This window comes from Anastrepha ludens, chromosome 5 (assembly GCF_028408465.1).
Source record: "Anastrepha ludens isolate Willacy chromosome 5, idAnaLude1.1, whole genome shotgun sequence".
Lineage (NCBI taxonomy): Eukaryota > Metazoa > Arthropoda > Insecta > Diptera > Tephritidae > Anastrepha > Anastrepha ludens.
The window spans coordinates 11,102,944-11,123,097 of record NC_071501.1 but is presented as its reverse complement, the minus strand read 5'-3'; positions in this window follow the sequence as shown (position 1 = coordinate 11,123,097).

Here is a 20,154-nt window from a genome sequence, read left to right as displayed (position 1 = left end):
TAATCTTATCTTTGTTTTTGTATTTGTTTTTCATTATTCATTTTTGATTTGATTCGTAGTGCTATTGACTGACGCACCGGATTTCTTAAGAGGATTTTATTTAATAATCCGGCCAGAGCTCTGCGTAGTTCGGAGTTCTTCTATGTTGGTCTCTCAAAATCTATTTGTGCTCGAAATGCTCTTATTACTAGGGAACCCTTATTGGCTTTAATAAAATCTCAAAATTTGGTGAAATAGATTTTTCTTGTACAAAAGATCGCCTATTGATATTTTTAAATATTTATTGTAAATAGATTAATTGTTCGTTGTGTTTTTAATGCCTATTAACCTTAAAATATGTCCACTTAGCTTTTAAGAATTTATTAAATTAATAAAGTGCGTTTTTCAATTTCACACTGCGGTCTATTTCTAGGTGCATATACATACAAATAAAATAGGGTGGGCCATATAAAATTTGCTTTTTGAATCGGCTATAAAAAAAAACGAATTAATATTTTTTCAAACTTTTCCTTTTATTTTTGAAGATTGAACATTGAATAAATTGAATAATCAATCGTCTCTGGATGGTTCGCATAGCATTTGTCCTTAAGGACTCCCCACAAAAAATAGTCCAACGGGCTTAAACCACAGCTCCGAGGCGGCCAATTGATATCGGAATTTCGGCTGATTATTCGGTTTTCAAAAACGGTAGCCAAAAGTTCGAGTGTAACTTTGGCAGTGTGACAAGTTGTACCGTCCTGTCCAAATGACGTCCATGTCATCCTCTTCAATTTTTGGAAACAATTCGTTGAGCATGTCACGGTAACGCTCGCCATTTACTGTAACCGCGGCTCCTCGCTCACTTTCGAAAAAAATGGCTCGATGATGCCGCCAGATCAAAAACCGCACCAAACAGTGGATGCATTTGCTTCTCTACAGTAATGTGTGGATTTTCTGAGCCCCAAATCCGACAATTTTGCTTATTGACGTAGCCACCGATGTGAAAATGAGCTTCATCAGAAAAGAAGGAGAAGACTCACCACTTTGGAAATAGGTTTTCAATATTTTCCAAATTTTGTTCAAGCGTACAGCGTCCCATTTTGTAAATGTCAAACCTTTAAGTAAATTATGAACACATTTGACATGTGATTTGTGTTACCATTCTCAAAAAAATAGGTGGTTTAAAAAGCAAACGCTATATGGCCCACCCTGTATGTAAACGATGATTTATTCCGCCACTTCAGTCTGTATTCTTCACAAAAAAAAAAATTAGGGTTCATCCCTTCAACAACTTCTCTACAGTTTTAAAGAAAATAAATACATAGTTCATAGTACAAATAGCTCACACACACCTTTCCGAAACTCCCGAAGAAACGACGGCTTTTCAATTTTGACCGAAATGCTTTTTGTAAGCTTTCAATTTTTATGAGTTTTCTCGTATACATTTCGCATTTGCTTGGTGTAGGCTTCCAATGCAATTGAGCATAAATCAAAAACCCCACTCCACTGCCATCGACCTCGTAACTCAAAGTGAAATTTAATAACTTTTAACAACACAAAGCACGCCAAATAAATCTTAAAGTGCAATATCATTAAAAAGGGAGCCCTAAAAGTCGGCAACATTGACACAACCAGCAGCTTTAAATTCCACAAAGCACAGCGGCAGCGGCGAGTTGACCGAACAGCTGACCAACAAGGCAGCAAAAGCCAGTCGTTATTATTATTACGTTTTTTTCTCTTCTCAGTTTTGTGGGTGCAACTGGCGCAGCCACCACATAAAGAACCAGTGCAGTGCTGAACTGGTAAGGCATGTGCTAATGTTGTTGTTGCACTTTCGAGGCTACAACTGTATGCAAGCGTATAAGTATAGAATATATGTATATAACTGTACATATCTAAGCTATAGATTATAGTTTTTCAGCATACATTTTGATTAAACGTGCCAGATGTACCGCAAGCTGTTGTAAAACTCAAGGCACACACACACACACGCGCATATGGATATGTGCACACAGAGATTTTACCAAAATTACAAGTACTTTTAGGCATAAAATCGCATAGTATTTTTAGCATTGTTCTGCATGTAACCATAAGTATGAATGTGTGCATGGAAGTGAATGCATATGTGTGTGTGTTCGCTAGTGTAGGTGTGGGTGTATACTGGTGCGGTGGCACAGCTGTGTGCTTTGGCTCGAAATTGTGCATTTCGTTGAGTGAAAGGTGAAAGCTGCAGCAGGTGAAAATGAAAATGCGACAAATAAAATGTAAGTGAGAAAAAAGTGTTATTTATGGCCTGAAGGTGGGCATACACACACACACACGAGTGCTTGTGCAGGTGTGAACAACGACGGCAACAAACAAAAACTTGCGTGCAAGTATTAGTGGAGTGCGATGTGAGAAATTGTCATTAAAAAATATTTCCTATTTAACTTTTTCGGCTTTGTTCTTGAAAGTGTAATTAATTTGAATTTTCTTATGCCCAAATTTGGTTAATTAAAGTCACAAGTTCGTATTGTTACCGGCACTGGAAGTGCAAAACATTTAAGTAAACAAATTTTAACTTGGATGCAGCGAAAAATGCGGCTTCAATCTTAATGTAATGTATTAAAATTTGATCAGTACTGGGTAGTAACCTCGCAAATATCAAATCTTATAATTATTATTTTTCTATATTTCGGTTTTTTCCTCTAGAAATAAATTGGTTTTTGACGCAGTATAGTCGGCTCTACAGGCAATGTAAACAACTATAATTAAAGCTCCAATTTTTCAGCCTCAGCTCTTAGGGGGTTAGGTAGTGAGAAGCAGATTAGAGAGTGTCAGTAATGTAGCAAGGTCAAATATTTTTTTCTAGCTCCATTTATTGATGAATGTATCGGCAGGCTAATCACCAACTGTCTCAGAAATCAAAACAGATTAACGAACCGACGGAAGACTGAGTCTTGTCGAAAAAACAAAAATTTATTGATGAATAGTGTTTAGATTCCATGTGCATGCCCTCAAATCATAATCTGTAGTTCGTTTGCAGTGGTCGTCATCAGAGTAACCTATTCTCATTCGAGGCTTTGCTTTGATATTCAATGGAGGAGGGTTTTTACATAACGGTCCCAAGCCGAGCGCATAACGAGATATCCTGGGTTACTTCGCCTTCCCATATCAATTCGCTCGCAAACGGATGTTCGGGAGGTACCCAGAGGAAGCCTTGAACTCCAACGGTCAATCTCTCTTGCCAACAAGTGCTACTTTGGACTAAGTAAGCAAATTAGTAGTAAAGTCCTCTCTCAACGAACACAACTAACACTCTACAAAGCTCTCATCATGCTCGTCCTAACGTATGGCGCAGCAGCTTGGACGATGACAACATTCGATGAGGCGTCGCTTGGAGAGTTTGAGAGAAAGGTTCTGCGAAAGATTTTTGGACCTTTTCGCGTTGGTGATGTCGAGTATCGTAGGCGAATAAAGATCTAACGGCTTCGTTGGCTGGGTGTAGTCATCCGAATGTATAGACAAACTCCGGCTCTGAAAGTATTTGCGGCGGTACCAGCTGGTAGTGCTTGGTGCTAACAATAAAAAGAAAGGCATTCATTCCTCAACCCCATAAAACTTATCCTTTCCATCCTTACTCCCGCACAATAGTCAGCGCATTACTTGCATTTTGGCTGCGAAAACAAGAAAAACAAAGAAAAACACACGGTGCACATTGCATCAGTGAGGCCAGCAGGAGGTAATCGCGCAGACACACGAAATTTAGCGAAGTCCTCAACCATCTGTCCGATCCTTCTGCCATAAAAATTTTAAACACAGATGTCGCTCCAAACAGTAAGAAAGTGTTGCTCCTAAGCAACGACAGGTGGGCATTCCCACCGGTTAGGAGTGGTAGCGGCAGGCTGATCACCTGCCCCGTAAGAAATCAAAACAGATTTACGAAACTAACGCAAGACTGAGTCTTGTCGAGGCCCTATGCTCCCGAGAGGAGTGAACAAGCAAAAAAAATCAGTTGTTGTTAGCAGAGGAAAGATCAGGTGGAGAAGAACTTGGTGGGTCCAACTGCCGCCGGTTAGCACGAGCAAAAAACGACTGGCGCGCTTTGTTAAACTTGGCTAAAATCGCATAGCAGTTCTTGAAACTATGTGAAGAGTTTTGCAACCGGCTCCAAAACTATATAAAAACAAGTGAGAAGTATGTGAGTATGCGAATGAATTAAATTTACTTTTCAGGGGGCTTAGCCTAACCAATTGCAAAGTTGCCAAGATCATGTGTAAACGCGCATATGATGACAAGTATACTACACCGGTTATATCGTTCGATAGAAGAAACTGTAGAGCTTTAGTTGGTATACTAAGAGGACAGTTGCAGCATTTCATTTTACTAAAGTGCGTTTCATAATCATAAGACCCCCTTTATTTTTCAAAGTATTTTAATTTATAGATTTCAGAGGAAAATTAAAATTTTACACATCGATTAAAGTAACAAAAGTTATCTGTTTCATTACAGAATTTAGAATTGTTTTAATACATAAAGAAAATGTTTAGCAAAAACATATTTCCAGGCGTTTCAAAATGATAAAACACTGTTCAATTAAGTGCACAACGTTTTGGGCATTTTCGTTCCGCGAGAGCGAAAAAAGATATAACGTAGAGGAAAAGGAGAGAGATATATATCTTAGATTCACTTTAGGCTATTTTTCCTCCGTTTGTTTTTGTGGTTGCTAATTTATAGTGAGAAATAACACTGCATACTTTTTGGCGCGTATATGTTGGTGCGAACTTATAGGAAATATATTTTTTGTGCGTACTTTTTGGCGTTATATTTCTTTGGTGCCTACTGGTTGGGGCAGTTTTTCGTCCCATTTTTGTTGGCGTTTTGTTTGGTGCCTCTTTTTGGCGCTTATTTCCGTTTCCTGGCTATTGCTTGTGCGTACTATAAAGTGCTATCCATTCCGGTGTCGAATTTATTGGTATTGCCTTGCGGTAATTTGTGCCGTTGCTGTGGTCCTGAAAGCGCTGCGTTTATGCGGGTGATAAACGCTGGGAGTAGTGCGCGTTGTTGCCACGGTTTGTGTCCGGCGTTTACCTACACCGGTCGACCCTTCTCCGTTTTTTGTAAATTTTGTCTATTTGTAGTCTCTGAAAATGTTGTGAATTTATTTAGATACATATTCTTTCCCTCTCTCTCTCTCTCTCTCATTCTCTCTCGGGTCTCTCCCTCTTTCTTTGTCTGCCTTGAAAGTTTCACTTCTGTTATGTGTACTACGCTGCACGCACTTTTTTACAATAAATTGAATGCAAGCGACACTTCTCTCAATTTGGCTAATTTGGTTTAAATGGCAAAATTTTCAAGCATAAAAAGATATGTGACGCGGATAGAAATTCGCATATGTAACGGAGAAGTGTTGTGTGTATTTGCCTAAACTGTCTAAGCAATGCAAAAATACAAAAATTAACCTTCTGCGCCAATTACTATGCCACCAGGATTTTGTAGACATATAACACGCAATTACGTTTTCTTTCCTTCATTCAAAATCACTTCGTACACTGCCAAATTTCTTGAAATTATTCTTACACTTATTCCTTTTACACTTGTTCTACTTCATACGATACAAAACAGCTCTTGCATGGCAATGGATACGGATCAAGTGGCCCCATCTTAGCAGCCGTGGGAAAGGGCTGAGTACTCATATCTTTCATTTTATGTTTTTTTTTAAGCGCAGTTAGAGTGCTAAATATAATATTTTATGAAATACTCTATTGCATAATATGAAACTAAAATTTAACTTTAATTAGCTAAGGCAAGGAAATATTACTCGCCAAAGGCACTTTGTTTAATGTGAGATTCACTAAATTTTGCGACTGCTCGCAACTTCATTGCTGCTGCCAAGCAATTAAAACTTCCAAGCGCTTCAGTGAAGCTAAGCTGGCAGCAAAAAGTTTAGCACGCGAGCTATTTTACGCGCTTTAAGCGAGAAGGAAATTTTTTAGGGCATAATCTGCCAGACTTGTACCGGCATCCAACTTTTATGAAATTATTTCAACTTAGCAGAGGAAATTAAATATACACAGTAAAGCAAAAAAACAAATTTGTTTTTTGACCAGTATTTCGTTTATGTTGAGCAAAAAAAGGCAAACAATTACAAATAAAAGTTGTAGTCTTTTGAGAATTGCTTCGTCATAAATTTTTGTGCGACTAAGCAATGCACGAATTGTAAGCAAATACAAAGCGTAGCGCTTTTGAAGAGAAGTGCACATTCATACTCCTACAAATGTCGCGCTATGTTAGGCGCCCGTATACACAAATCGTCAACAAAACAAAACCAAGATAAAACAAAACGGCAAAATACAGAAAATGTGTCCAAAAAACGCATTCGTGTAAACGTCCCTCTGACACTGGCAACTGAAATTGAAAACTGAATTCGTTACGCAGAAAACTGTAAATTGAAACTGTCGCCAAAGATTAACGCTCGCCATGGCCTGGTTTTTTGTCAACACATTTTTCTTTTCATTTCTCATTTTGCTCTCTGCAGCTTGGCTGTGTTGTCTGCCATTTTTGAGGCCTGCCGATTGCTGTCTGCTGCCACTTTGCTTTCGATATCTCTTTTGCCTACCGCTTGCCGCAGTGGCTGCTCCACTAGGCGTATGCGTAATATTCGATTTTTTCGTTCAACGATTGGTTATTCATTTTCGTAGTCGTGGGTGAATGTGCGGGTGGGTAAATATTGTGTGGTGTTGCACGTGCATTCGACAATCTATTTTACAGTGCAATGTGATAATGTGTAAGGGGCGAGCCGAAGTGGAGTGTACTGCTTTTAGGGCTTTTACTGATAAATGATTTTTTGTTATCCTTGTGGGCAATTTTTTAAGGCACAAAATATTTATAAGCACTTAAAGGGGATTTGGCCGAACTTGAAAACGTAAAGCAATATTTAAAAATTTGAACTCTAAAAGAAGCTTTCCTTCGGATGCGGGGGTAAAAAAATACTTCATTAATAGAATATTTCTTAAGGGGACCCGGTGGTCTAGAAATTTCAAAAAATCGATTTTTTGTTTTTTCGATAAATCGAAAGTAAAGTAGCTTAAAAGTAGCGGCGGCCGCCGTAGCCGAATTGGTTGGTGTGTGACTACCATTCGGAATTCACAAAGAGAACGTAGGTTCGAATCTCGGTGAAAGACCAAAATTAAGAAAAACATTTTTCTAATAGCGGCTGCCCCTCGGCAGGCAATGGCAAACCTCTGAGTGTATTTCTGCCACGAAAAAGCTCTTCATAATATAATAATATCTGCTGTTCGAAGTCAGCTTGAAACTGTAGGTCCCTCCATTTGTGGAACAACATCAAGACGCTCACCACAAATAGGAGGAGGAGCTCGGCCAAACACCCAAGAAGGGTGTACGCGCCAGTTATATATACTCCTGTGGGCAAAAAGTAAGGTGAATTTATTTATCAAACTTCGCGGGATTAAAATTTCGCTCTAGTTATTTTTTTCATGAGTTGGCAGCACTGTTAATAACATCTGGGCCAACTTTCATGTGAATGTCATTATGAGTAATATATTTACGCTTGTCTTTACCAAACGACCAAGAGTGCATTTTTCGATTTTTATAATGTCTGATTTGATTGAGCAGAGAAGTGCCATCAAATTTTGTTTGCGGAATGAAATTTCGGCTGCGGAAATGTTTAGCATGTTGCAGAAGGCATTTGGTGATTCGACCATGTCGCAGAAAAATGTTTATAAGTGGTACAAAGACTTCAAAGAGGATCGAGAACGTGTTGATGACTTGGAGCGCTCCGGACGACCATCGACGTCAACAGATGACCACCACGTCAATAAAGTGAAGGAGTTAGTGCTCAAAAATCGTCGGTTGACTGTTAAAGGCCTTACTGATATGATCGGAATATCAGAAGGATCTGTGAAAACCATTTTGAAAGACCATTTGGGCCTACGAAAAGTCAAATCTCGTTTGGTACCGAAAACTCTCAATTTCTTGGAAAAAAGTCGTCGCGTTGATGTGTGCGAAACAATGCTTTCAGACTATCAGGACAAGCTCAAATAGCATCATTACGGGAGATGAGACTTGGATTTATGCTTACGACCCTGAAACAACCGACCAATCAAGCGAATATCGTGCTAAAGGCGAGGCCAGACCGAAAAGAGCACTTCAAAGTCGTTCAAAAATTAAGGTCATGATGACAGTTTTTTTCGATTTTCGTGGTGTGGTGCACTATGAATTCCTTCCACCTGGCCAAACTGTTAATAAGGAATATTATTTGAGCGTTATGCGTCGTTTACGTGAAGCAATTCGTCTAAAACGACCAGAATTATGGGCCAACAATTCTTGGTTTTTGCATCACGATAATGCACCGTCTCACACTGCACTCGTCCTTCGTGACCATTTCGCCAAAAATTCCACGCATATCGTTCCGCAACCACCGTATTCGCCTGATTTGGCTCCGTGTGACTTCTGGCTATTCCTAAAACTCAAGAGACCACTCCGGGAAACGCGTTTCGAGTCGATTGAGGAGATAAAAGCTGAATCGAAGAAGGTGCTGATGGCTATACCGGAAATGGACTATTTGGCATGTTTCGGGGATTGGAAAAATCGTTGGCATAAGTGTATTTCATCGAGAGGGGATTATTTTGAAGGGGATGAAATTGATTTACAAGAATAAATAAAGATTTTGCATTTTACAACCAAATTCACCTTACTTTTTGCCCACAGTAGTATATATATATAGTAGCTTAAGAATATACTGTAAAATTTTCAATTCTCAATATAAGCTTCTACAGCCCATTAACTAAGTAGAGAGTGATCCGCGCGCTCCTGTACCTCAAACTTTTAACTCATTTATCTCGATTTATGATTTTTTTCGGCCTGGTGTTGTCAAAGAAAAACAAAAACTATTCAACCGAATCGTCTGAAATTTTAATATGTTGTTCAATGGTTATCGCCCTATTATTTATGTATATTATTATTTCAATTAAATCGCATTTTTTTATTAAAAAACTGAAAAAACCGATTTTTATAGTGTGAAATTCAAAACCGCGCCATTTTATAAATTTTTTTCTCTGGTACACAGGGACATAGCTACAGTTGTACTGATTAATATTTTTTTTTGGTTTTTGTGTTTCAGATAAATAGAAGAGCCTAAATGGACAACACTGTCCAGGTCGGGATTTTTTGGGAGGGCCAACTTCAGCGTCATTTTTAAAATGATTAAAAATACATTTTTGTATGTAAAAGAAGTTAGATAAAAACACTAAACAATTTAAATACCATTTTTAATTTTTTTTAATAGGACTATGAATAAGTTCGTGCGGTTTTTTTTCGAAATTTGAAACTTTATTGACGTAAAATGGTTACAAATTTAATATTCAAAATATTGTCCATCGCTTACTACTACTTTTTCCCATCTTTCTGGCAATTCACGGATTCCCTTTGTGAAAAATTCGGTCGGTTTTGCCGCAATCCACGAATCGATCCATTTTTTGACTTCATCGTAATTACGGAAGTGCTGGTCAGCCAGGCCATGTTGCATCGATCGGAAGAGATAGTAATCGGATGGCGCAAGGTCTGGACTATACGGCGGGTGGGGTAGGACATCCCATTTGAGCGTTTCTAAGTATGTTTTGACCACTTGTGCAACATGTGGCCGAGCATTGTCATGTTGCAAAATAACTTTGTCGTGTCTATCGGCGTATTGCGGCCGTTTTTCTCGCAGTGCTCGGCTCAAACGCATCAATTGTCGTCGGTAGACATCCCCCGTAATCGTTTCATTCGGTTTCAGTAGCTCATAATACACAACACCCAGCTGGTCCCACCAGATACACAGCATAACCTTCAGGCCATGAATATTCTGCGCCGACGTCGATGTTGAAGCATGGCCAGGGTATCCATACGTTGCCCGACGTTTTGGATTGTCGTAATGGACCCACTTTTCATCGCCAGTCACAATTCGATGCAAAAAACCCTTTCTTTTGTGCCGTTGAAGCAGTTGTTCGCATGCCATAAAACGGCGTTCAACGTCTCTTGGCTTCAATTCATACGGCACCCAATGGCCTACCTTTCGGATCATTCCCATGGCTTTTAAACGTTTGGAAATGGTTGATTGATCAACTCCCAAAGTTTTTGCAACCTCTTCTTGCGTTTGAGCCGGATCTTGATCGAGCAATTCCTCCAATTCGGTATCCATGAACTTTGGCGGCGCACCCTCGCGTTCTTCGTCTTCCAAGCCAAAATCACCACTTTTAAAACGTGCAAACCACTTCTGGCACGTTCGCTCAGATAGAGCATGCTCACCATAAACTTCCACCAAGATACGATGACTTTCGGCTGCTTTTTTCTTCATATTAAAATAATGAAGAAGAATTCCCCGCAAAAACACATTATTTGGCACGAAATTCGACATTTTCAAGTGTGGTAAAAATATTGTTGTTTACGCTTCAAATAAAAAACTTATACTGACGTTTGTGCCTTACGACAGTAGCTCTCCAATGAATGTTTGGAAATGTGGATCGATGGAATAATAATCAAGTTACGCCATCTGTTGTAAAACCGCACGAACTTATAAATAGACCTATTATTATAAAAAAAAAATACTGAAAACACTAAATTTTCGAGCTCCAAACCACCGGGAGCCCTTAATTTTCTTAAGAAAAAAGAAGCCTTTGAATATTTGTTTAGAAGTGGGACAAAGGAGCAGATATAATGTAGATATAAAAAACAAAGTTCGCTGTGTTAAGGATAAAAAAATCCAGTAAAATAATATGAAAATATATAAAAATTACTGAAATCTCATAGGCATTTGTCGTAAATATCGCAAACATGAGTCAAAGGTAAAAGACAAAATAACGAAAACTGTCGGCTAATTCGAAAGACAAGGCAAGCAAAAGAACCAAAATCAAGTTTAAAGGCATTGGAACAGAGAAGCGTGTATGAAAACTATCACTCAAGCTAAAAACCCATTGTAGTCAAAGCTCTGGAAAGTAAAAGGGTAGATAGTCAAGGAGGCGAGCAGAGAAGGGGTAGAGAGAAAGAGATAGGATAGACTTGAGACAGGGCTAGCTAGTCTAATGAGTATTTTCTAGATTCTTTTGCAAATCTGAAAATATTCTCCACCTTGAACGAATTTTACTAATTCTTATGACATCGGAATCCGAAATTCATAGCCTTACTCTAGCAGGCAGGACACTCACAAAGAAAATGCTCAGTGCTATTCGGCTGTTCTAAGCAAAACAGGCGAATGGGGTTCTCAATGATTTCAATAACCCCATGAGTTGTGTTCTGTAATAATATCGACCATCGACCGAACCATTTTCTACCAAGTTTTAGAAGAAAGTTCATTTGTTTTCTGTTTGGACTTGACACAAAACACTTTGCAATTCTGCAGGGTTCTGAATAAATCGAATATATAATCGCTGATCCAATGCATGATTCCTGCGGAACTGACTCCGATTATTGACTCTGGTCCTTTTGGCATCGGCAATTTCATTTGCTTGAACACCGGAGTGCCCTTGATTCCATATAAGTACAAGCCTGTTCTCTCATCCAATAGAATTAAAGTTCTTACATTCTTGAAAAATCTTTGAGGTTTGCTGTGCGTTCTCCAGGGCCTTCAGTGCAGCCTGACTGCCACTAAAGACTCCAATCTGCTATTCTGCTCCATCTCCTCTCAATTATCCATTCTGCTACTGTCAGAATGGCAAAAATTTGCATCTGAAAAACAGTTGCCAATCTTCCCAAACCTTAATGAATTTTTATTGCGCATCGTCTCCCAGTGGATACTGCTCAGATAGCATCTTCAAAATTTCTCCGTGTTCCGCGGTTTCATTTTCTTGCCAGAAACCCATATATCTTTGCAGTCTGTATAGTTCCTGACGTGTGAACTCAACCATGGCCACCAAACCAGAGAATCATAAGTGATGATTGGTCTGATAAGTGCTGGGTGTATCCATAGGACAACATCAGGTTTCAGACCCCAGGTGTTATCAAAGGCCCTATGGCTGAGAAATCTTTAATGCGCGATCCACTTTGAGCGAAACATGTGTTTTATAAGCCAGCTTCTTATCCAGGATTAATCCTAGACATGGAATCACTCTAATATTAAAATAAACTAATAACTGAAAGCTACAGAAACAAATTTTGAAAATGACTTCTTTCGGTTGACTAAAGTAAAATTAAATATCAAAAACTAATTTCTTATACTTTACTATTCACAGAAAAAGTAATTTTAGAAACTCTAAATGCCTTGAAAGCTCCAGTTAAAGAAGATATTCGATAAAAATAAAATTATGGAGGCTCAAAATTAATTTTAGATTTACATGTTTTTTTACAACCGCAGAAAAAGGAAAACATCTTCAATTTCCTCTGCGAATGTCCTGCCCTATGGAAGGACAGTATGTTAACCCTGGGTAAACCGCAGTTCGAGAGTCTGGAACAGCTGTCTGGCTTGGATGTCAACAACCTGATAAGGTTCTTGAACCGCACAGACTGGATAGCCATAACGAGGATGTGGCAACAAAATGGTGCGGAAGCGCTAGTTGGATTCTGGAAGAATCACCACTTAAACCAACCAACCAACATGTTTTATGTTGTAGAAGAAAGTTTTGTTCGTTATGACAAAAGGAATCATAATTTTCATGGAGTGGTACCGGTTGTCAAGTCTCCAAGTCACCAATTCACTTATCGCAAAACACATTTAAACGAATAACTATCCGGTTCATTATTTCATTTTTTTAAGCTGTTACTTTTATTAATTTAAGCCTTTACGTAATCTGGTTTTTTCCACGTATACCCTCCCCTTGTAAATCCTTCAAAGGATTTCATATTAATGAGAGTGTTTTTGCAAAGTTGTAAACACGTTTTTCATATTTTAGAAAATTGCAGTCAAACATCGCATGCGCTATGAATTCAATTTATGGCTCACATGTGACTAAAACGCGGCATACCTCAGGTAACTTTTCACGCTGAAGCAGTTGCACAATGTATTTTAAAAAAGAGTAGGGGAAAATGGGGAGTTGTGAGACACAGGGAGTTGTGAGACATTATTACCTTTCGGCATTATTCATTTGTTAACATTCGATTTTAAGTGTCAACAAGTGTTCTCGATGCGATCTCACTTTTCAGCTAGCATTGGTTATATTTACACGCATTCGACGCGTCTCTCCAGTTACTGTGTTTTGGAATTTCTCGGTAAGTTTTTTTCATTATTTGTTTTGCGATACATTCGATCAGTTGTTGAAGCAAATTGCAAATGTTAATATATACAAATTATTAATTGTCCTATTAGCTTTGAATGTACTCATTCACTTGGGCATGAACGCTCGATGTGTTTATGACTACGCGGCCATTTATAAAAAAAACGATTTGGGGAGTTGTAAGACATCGTTTTTTTCGACGTTTTAACGCATCTTTCATAAGTACCTCGCAATATTCATGCATTGTTTCTATATATATCATTTTTGCATCATCTGCAAAGGTGCAATGCTGAAAAAATTAAGCAGAAACAACTCCATTCATTGCAATGTATGCGATCGAGCTGTGCACCTAAAGTGTGCCAATTTACGAACTGGTTATTATACATGTTCTCACTGCGAATCATCAGATTGATGGCATTGCATTTTTTATACACTTTTTTATAACAATTGTCTTTTCTTTTTTATTTTTCATCTTAATAAAGAACTAACAACTAAAATAAGTCATTTTTATTGATTTAAACCATGGTGTCTCACAACTCCCCACATTTTTGAATTTTGTATTATATTTTATATTATTATATACAGTTTTAATTTTAAGGAAAATTGTAGTTTTGTTAAATAGGCCATACCAATAGCAGTATTCAGTATAGTAGTATTCATTGACTAAAGATTCCATCGTTGACATATGCAGAATATTAAGATTTTGAGTAATAGGGGTCCAAAAACAAAACCCGTCTCACAACTCCCCATTCTCCCTTACGTGAATGAGGTAAAAAGTTAAGCACCACAGTTTTTTCAGAATTTTACCTTTTGCAGCTAATTAGCGTCAATTGAAATTTTTTTAGTTTTTTACAACATAAACGTCTATCATCGTGGTGCTGGCTCATCTTTTGTGTCAGTTCCATTTTATGTCATTGGGAAATTCTTGTCATGTGCAATATACTGTAAATGTGTGTGTGATGTATGGATTTCTGCTACCTAATGCGATGATAGGAAGTAAATGAAAAGGTCAATGCACTTTCATTCCTGTTACGTACTTCGAATATTACGCATACGCCTAGTGGAGCACCCACTGCGGCAAAAGAGATATCGAAAGAAAAGTGGTAGCAGTCAGCAAAATTAAGACTTCCGTCACAATATTTCCGAGAAATATTAGGAGTTACGTGAGCTGGCCCAATTTGAAAGTACCAACAAAAATCGAGTTGCTTACAAATAAAATTAAGTTTTAAAAATATTTTTTTATGCAAGCTTAAAAAATCTGCATAAAATTGTTTAAATTATTTTTTGCCAAAAACAAAATGGTGTCAAATTAAAAAGAACAAAATTAATTGAATAGGTTAAAATTTCAACAAATAAAAAGGTTGAGAATTTCCTTGTACCGGCGCCAAGAAGTATCCGTCAAGTTCTTTCTCCACTTAGCATAATACTTGTTGCGCTTTCTAATGGCAGCTCGAACTTTCGAGTTGTACCAATGTCTCTCCAAGGATATCTTATCTAAGTCTAAGACGATCAGGATGTGGCTGAGTTACTCAAGTCTTACTTAAACGTATCTTCCAAAAAAAGTGAAAGATAACATCAAAAATATCATTAAAAATGTGTTTAGCTCTTGTGGCAGTCAGTTTGGAATAGCTAACTCACTAGCATAGTCCGTTGTGGTATCACTCTGTAACACGGGAACCTCTGTATTGATTCATCATTCAAACCATTTACGCTCTTATGAAGCGTAGGATAGGTTTTATCTCAACACCGGATAGTTCCGTAAGAGAGTCAAAAAAGATGTTTTCCTTAGAACCTTACCCTACTCCGAGCTAAAGCTGAACCATTACAGAGGAAGTGCTCTACTGTTTCTTCCTCCGCTCTACTACTTCTGCAGTATTCATGAGAAACTACGCCTAGCCTCCTAGAAGAGTGTATACCTAACAGCTACCTGACTGGTACCCGCCACCACCTTCGAGATGCTCTCTCTTGAAAGCTTGAGCAATTCTTCTGTCCTTCCCTATCTATTTGCGGTCAAATTAGCCTGATTGTAGCACAAGTATTTTCTTCTCTGCATGCCCTATTGGCCTCCTGGAGAATATTATTTTTATACTTAATTTACAAGTTGCTATAGGAATTCTAATATTGCCTCTGGTTTGGCTGCAGTGGAAGATTAGTACCCTTTCTGGCTAGCTTATCGGCCTTGCAATATCCTTCCATTGCTCTATGTCCCGGAAGACATGTAAGGCTGACCTTGAAGACGGTGCTAATATCATTTAGAGAATGCCTGCCAGCTTCCTGACCAACCTTTAATCTGAGTGTAACTGCCTTCATTGATTTGATGACCGCCCGGCTATCCGGGAAGATATTTATAGTAGTTTTTGTTATGGTGTGTGCGTAAAGGTACACAGTTACCTCCTTTGTGGCTAAAGTAGAAGTCACACAGATTTGAAAAAACTCTATAACCTACTTTATTCTCTAGCTTGTATCCATTCGTATAAGAATGTATTTCCCTCTTCTACATGGCCTTTGAGTTTGCCACATTCTTCTTGACAGGCTGTTAGTCTTGAAGAGCCTGACAAAGGTGGGTTTACGGGAAATGTAGTCGATTTCTTGATTATAACCACTCACAAAATGTAGTATAGAAGAGTGGCCGAGCTGCTGTTTAAGAAATTATGCCAATATTTTTATAGGCAGACTGTGGTGCTCAAAATGCTGAACACTGACACAAAAGATGCAGCTGGGTACCCTTAATATTACTTGCATTACGCATTGTGCATGCATTTTTGCCATTTTGTTGATGTAAGACAGTACAAGTTGTACAAGGTGGCGCAAGACTAAGCACCCTGTCGGAAGATTTATAATTTTTGCAAATGGACTCATACGTCAATCATATTTGACACTTGTGAATTAGGCAGTTACAGTTTAAAAAGAGATAAGCAATGGAGCGTTTCCACGACGGTTCTTAGTTACCAGAACGACTCGGATTTATATCCGTTCTCGGACTGTCATTCCAGCAGCATTCCCCATATAGGTATTGTGAATGTTTGTGCTGCTACAACAACAACGAGCAATGAAGCGCATAAAGAGCAAAATAAAGTTTGCCATCACTTATAGTCATTTTGTTTTAGATTTAATGAAAAAAAGGTATTCAAAAACAAAATTGGATGATCAATTTTGTGCCACCTATTATGAATAGAGCACGATTTTGGCAGTCCTGCGGAACTTTAACTGAAAGAATTTAGTAGGGGAAACTTGGAGAGGGACTAGAGAAACTAGGGACACTTTAAGCACCTTTGGTTGATTCTTTTCCAAATATCGATTTCTGTTTTAATTCATTTCATAAAATATTTGTCTCCAGCATCATTGCGATGACTAGCTCTGTGTCAAGTTAGCTGAAATATTGGGGTACATGCAACGATGATACCTAGGAGGACAATAGGTTTCGCCAGCGCATCGGCACGTTGATTACCTACCTTCCGTTGTATCATAGTGGAGAGTGGCTTGGGAAGCTCATATTACATAATTTGGTCCTTCACAAGCGAATTGGCCACCAGCCTAGCAGTCTATGGAGATATTCAAACCATTATTTTCTCGGTAGATGGCTGTAATGATGGATAAGTCGTAAATTATAGATCAAGCAATTTAAAGTTTATACGCGTTGTCAAGGTGACATTTCACAATAAAAAATGCATCTGTTGTTTTTTATTTCATTCAGTTGTGCGTTACAGGGTGTTAACAATGGAAGCCAGCAAAGAGAAAATTCGGTACATTTTACAGTTTTTCTTTGATAAAGTCGAAAATGCAAGCCAGGCCACTGATGTTGTAAGTGGTGTTTATGGTGTCTATACTAAAGCAGCTAATTGCATGCAATTTAAGTTTCGTCGATTTCATTCCGGCGAGTTAAATTTTAAAGAAAATGTCGATATTGTCTACAAAATCATAGAATTAACGAAGTTGGCCGGCGTCTTAGTAGTCGTGGCATCGCCCAAGAGCCAAAGAGCCATGTTAAGCCATTTGCACAAAGCTGAATTCAGAAAGGAGCTCGATGTTTGGGTGCCATACCAATTAACACAAAAAAAAAAAAAAAATTATGAATCGAATTTCTGTCTGCGAAGCCTTGTCTAAACGGAATGAAATCGACTCGTTTCTTAAACAGAAGGTGACTGGAAACGAGAAATGGGTCACATACGTCAATATTGTGCGAAAGCGTTCATGGTCGAAGCGTGATGAAGCCGTTCAAATGGTAGCCAAACCAAGACTAACGGTTAGGAAGGTTCTACTGTGTATGTGATGGGAGTTGAAAGGAATAATTTATTATGAGTTACTTCCGTATGGCCAAATACTAAGTTCAAATTTCTACTGTCAACAACTGGACCATTTAAAGCTAGTGATTGCCCAGAAACGGCCAGAATTGGCCAACGGAAGAGGTGCTGTGATCCATCAGGACAACGCAAGGACACACACGTCTGTAGTGGCTCGTCAAAAACTCAGGGAGTTCGGTTGGGAAAGTTCGGTTGTGGGAAGTTTCAGTTGTGGGAAGTCTGTACTTGGCTCCAAGCGATTACTCCCTCTTTCTCTCATTTCCAAACTTCCTGAGTAATAAAAAATTGGTGTCATGAGAAGATTGTGGAAACCGATTACTAGAGTTTTTTTGCCAGTAAGGACAAAGACTTTTATGAGAGACGTATTATGATGCCCCTTCATATTGATGTTACCTTCAAAATTATAACAAATTATGCAAGATGCTTTCCATTTCAATTCAACCGGGCTATTCGGGTCATGTTCTTCGATTTCGATGTAACTCAAATATGTTGCTCTCTGGTCAAAATAATGAGACACGTATTTTTTTGTTCGCCCGAAAAAAATTTTTTTAAGATTTATAGGCAATTTTGTTTTTCGGCTCAAAATCGATTTTTTTTAATTTAATAAGAAAATTTTTTTTTTAATGCTCATAACTTAGTCAAAAATGAACCGATTTTAATAATTCTGGGTTCAAAATGATCACCATTAATTACACGATCTTCCCTAATCTATTATTAACGGGTTAAGAAATTCGTTGCAAAAATTTACAAAGATTTACTTGCAATCAGCTGTAACTTTAGTGATTAGTTATCGATAATAGTGATAAGTGAATTCCTAAACTCTTGCATTGATCGCCCGAAATAATCCACATTATTAAAAAAAACCAGGTCCATTTAAATGTAATTTTATGCGGAAGAACTTTTGTGGCCTCTTAGCAAACTATATAAAATCAATTTTTGGTCTTTCACCAAATGCCAACACCGACTTGCATATCTGCCTCCCTCTCGGCAGCCCAGCTCACTACTTTCGAATTGACATAAATTAAGTACTCTTAGATTTTCTCCCATAATAGTTCTCCAGACTTTAACTGACATGCAAACATATGTATGTACATTAGGCCGGGTCGATTTGTGGGGAGGCAAAAAAATTGCCCATTGCTCTGTGAAAATCATATTCTAGGGATCAAAATAAGAAACTTTGTCGAAGGAACCATACCTCTAAAACGAATTCTGATGTCGAACTTTTTAGTTTCTTTTCTCATGTAAAGGCCAAAAATGGTGATATTTTGAAATGATTGTATGGGGAATACCGTAGGGGAGTTCCAGAGGGTGTGCCAGTGGCATGGGTGGATCGGCCGTCCAAAGTTAGTGGGGGTCGGTCATACATTTGGACTAGATTGGAGCACTCTAAATGGGTCAAAGTGGGATTTTTCGTTCAACCCAAATTGGGGGACAGCAGAATTCGTTTTAGAGGTATGGTTCCTTCGGCAAAGTTTCTTATTTTGGTCCCTAGAATATGATTTTCACAGAGCAATTAGCGATTTTTAAATCGACCCGCCCTAATGTACATATATATGTACTCGTATATACCTATGTCGGGAAGATGTGTAAACACATCCCACATTCCACAAAATAATAAAGCAAATCTTATTGAGTATTTTTCGCTTCCTTACTGTACATAGTGAGGCATACATCTTATGGTGGGGGCATACATACATCTCTTATATGTATATTTTATACAATATTTCATACGTATCTACTACATAATAAAGGAGAGATTCTGAAGTTATGTATACAAAAACGTAAGTTTCAAAGTTGAAACGGAATAGGACGTAGTTTTGTGCTTCGGAAAAGAAATATGCTCGAATTAAGCACACACAAGGGCGAATAGTTTGCAAGTTTATTTGGTGGGGTCTTCCACCTCTCCAACATCCGCTCTTATGTTCATATGTATGTGTATATGTGTGTATGCAAGTATGTGCTCGAAAGCAGTGTACATCTGTGCATGCAAATGACGTTGGCAGCTGATATGTTAGCACAATTACTTTACTTCTAATTGAATTTGCAAACTGGGTTAAAAGAAATTCGCATAAAGCAGCCTAAGTAACTGAGTAGTTTATTATGCTGAATCAGAGCATAAGAGGAGAACAGAAAGAATTGGTGTAATGAAAATTTCTTAGCACTTCGTAAGCACATTCGCGCGCAGATGTAAGCCATTTATGTATGTATGTATATGTTAGTTTGAACGAAGTTAATTTTTGCTGGGCAAGTGCATATGTATACATGTGTGGGTTTTTATGACCACATATGCACGTACATACTATATGAGCAAAGGGGAAAAACTATATAGAACGTTTGTTTTTTATTAAGTAATCTATAGAAAATATTTAGTAAAATTGAGAATATAGTTAGAATTACAATATAATGAATTGGCTTGAAAACTTTACACAAAAAATGTTATTTTTTATTTACAAATAAGTAAATTTATGAAGGACTCTGAAATTACATACAAATGCAAATAATGTAGGGGAAAGACTTACTTATGTGGAAAAAAAGACCACAGTTCGTAGGAGTAAATTTCAATTTTAAGTTTTAAAAGGTTTAGGAAAATTCCTTAAGAAAAATGTCTGCTCAACTGTCGTACTTATTTAGCTTTCTTACCATATTTGCTACTTCAGTGAATATAGAAAACCCGTTTTATATGGAAAATA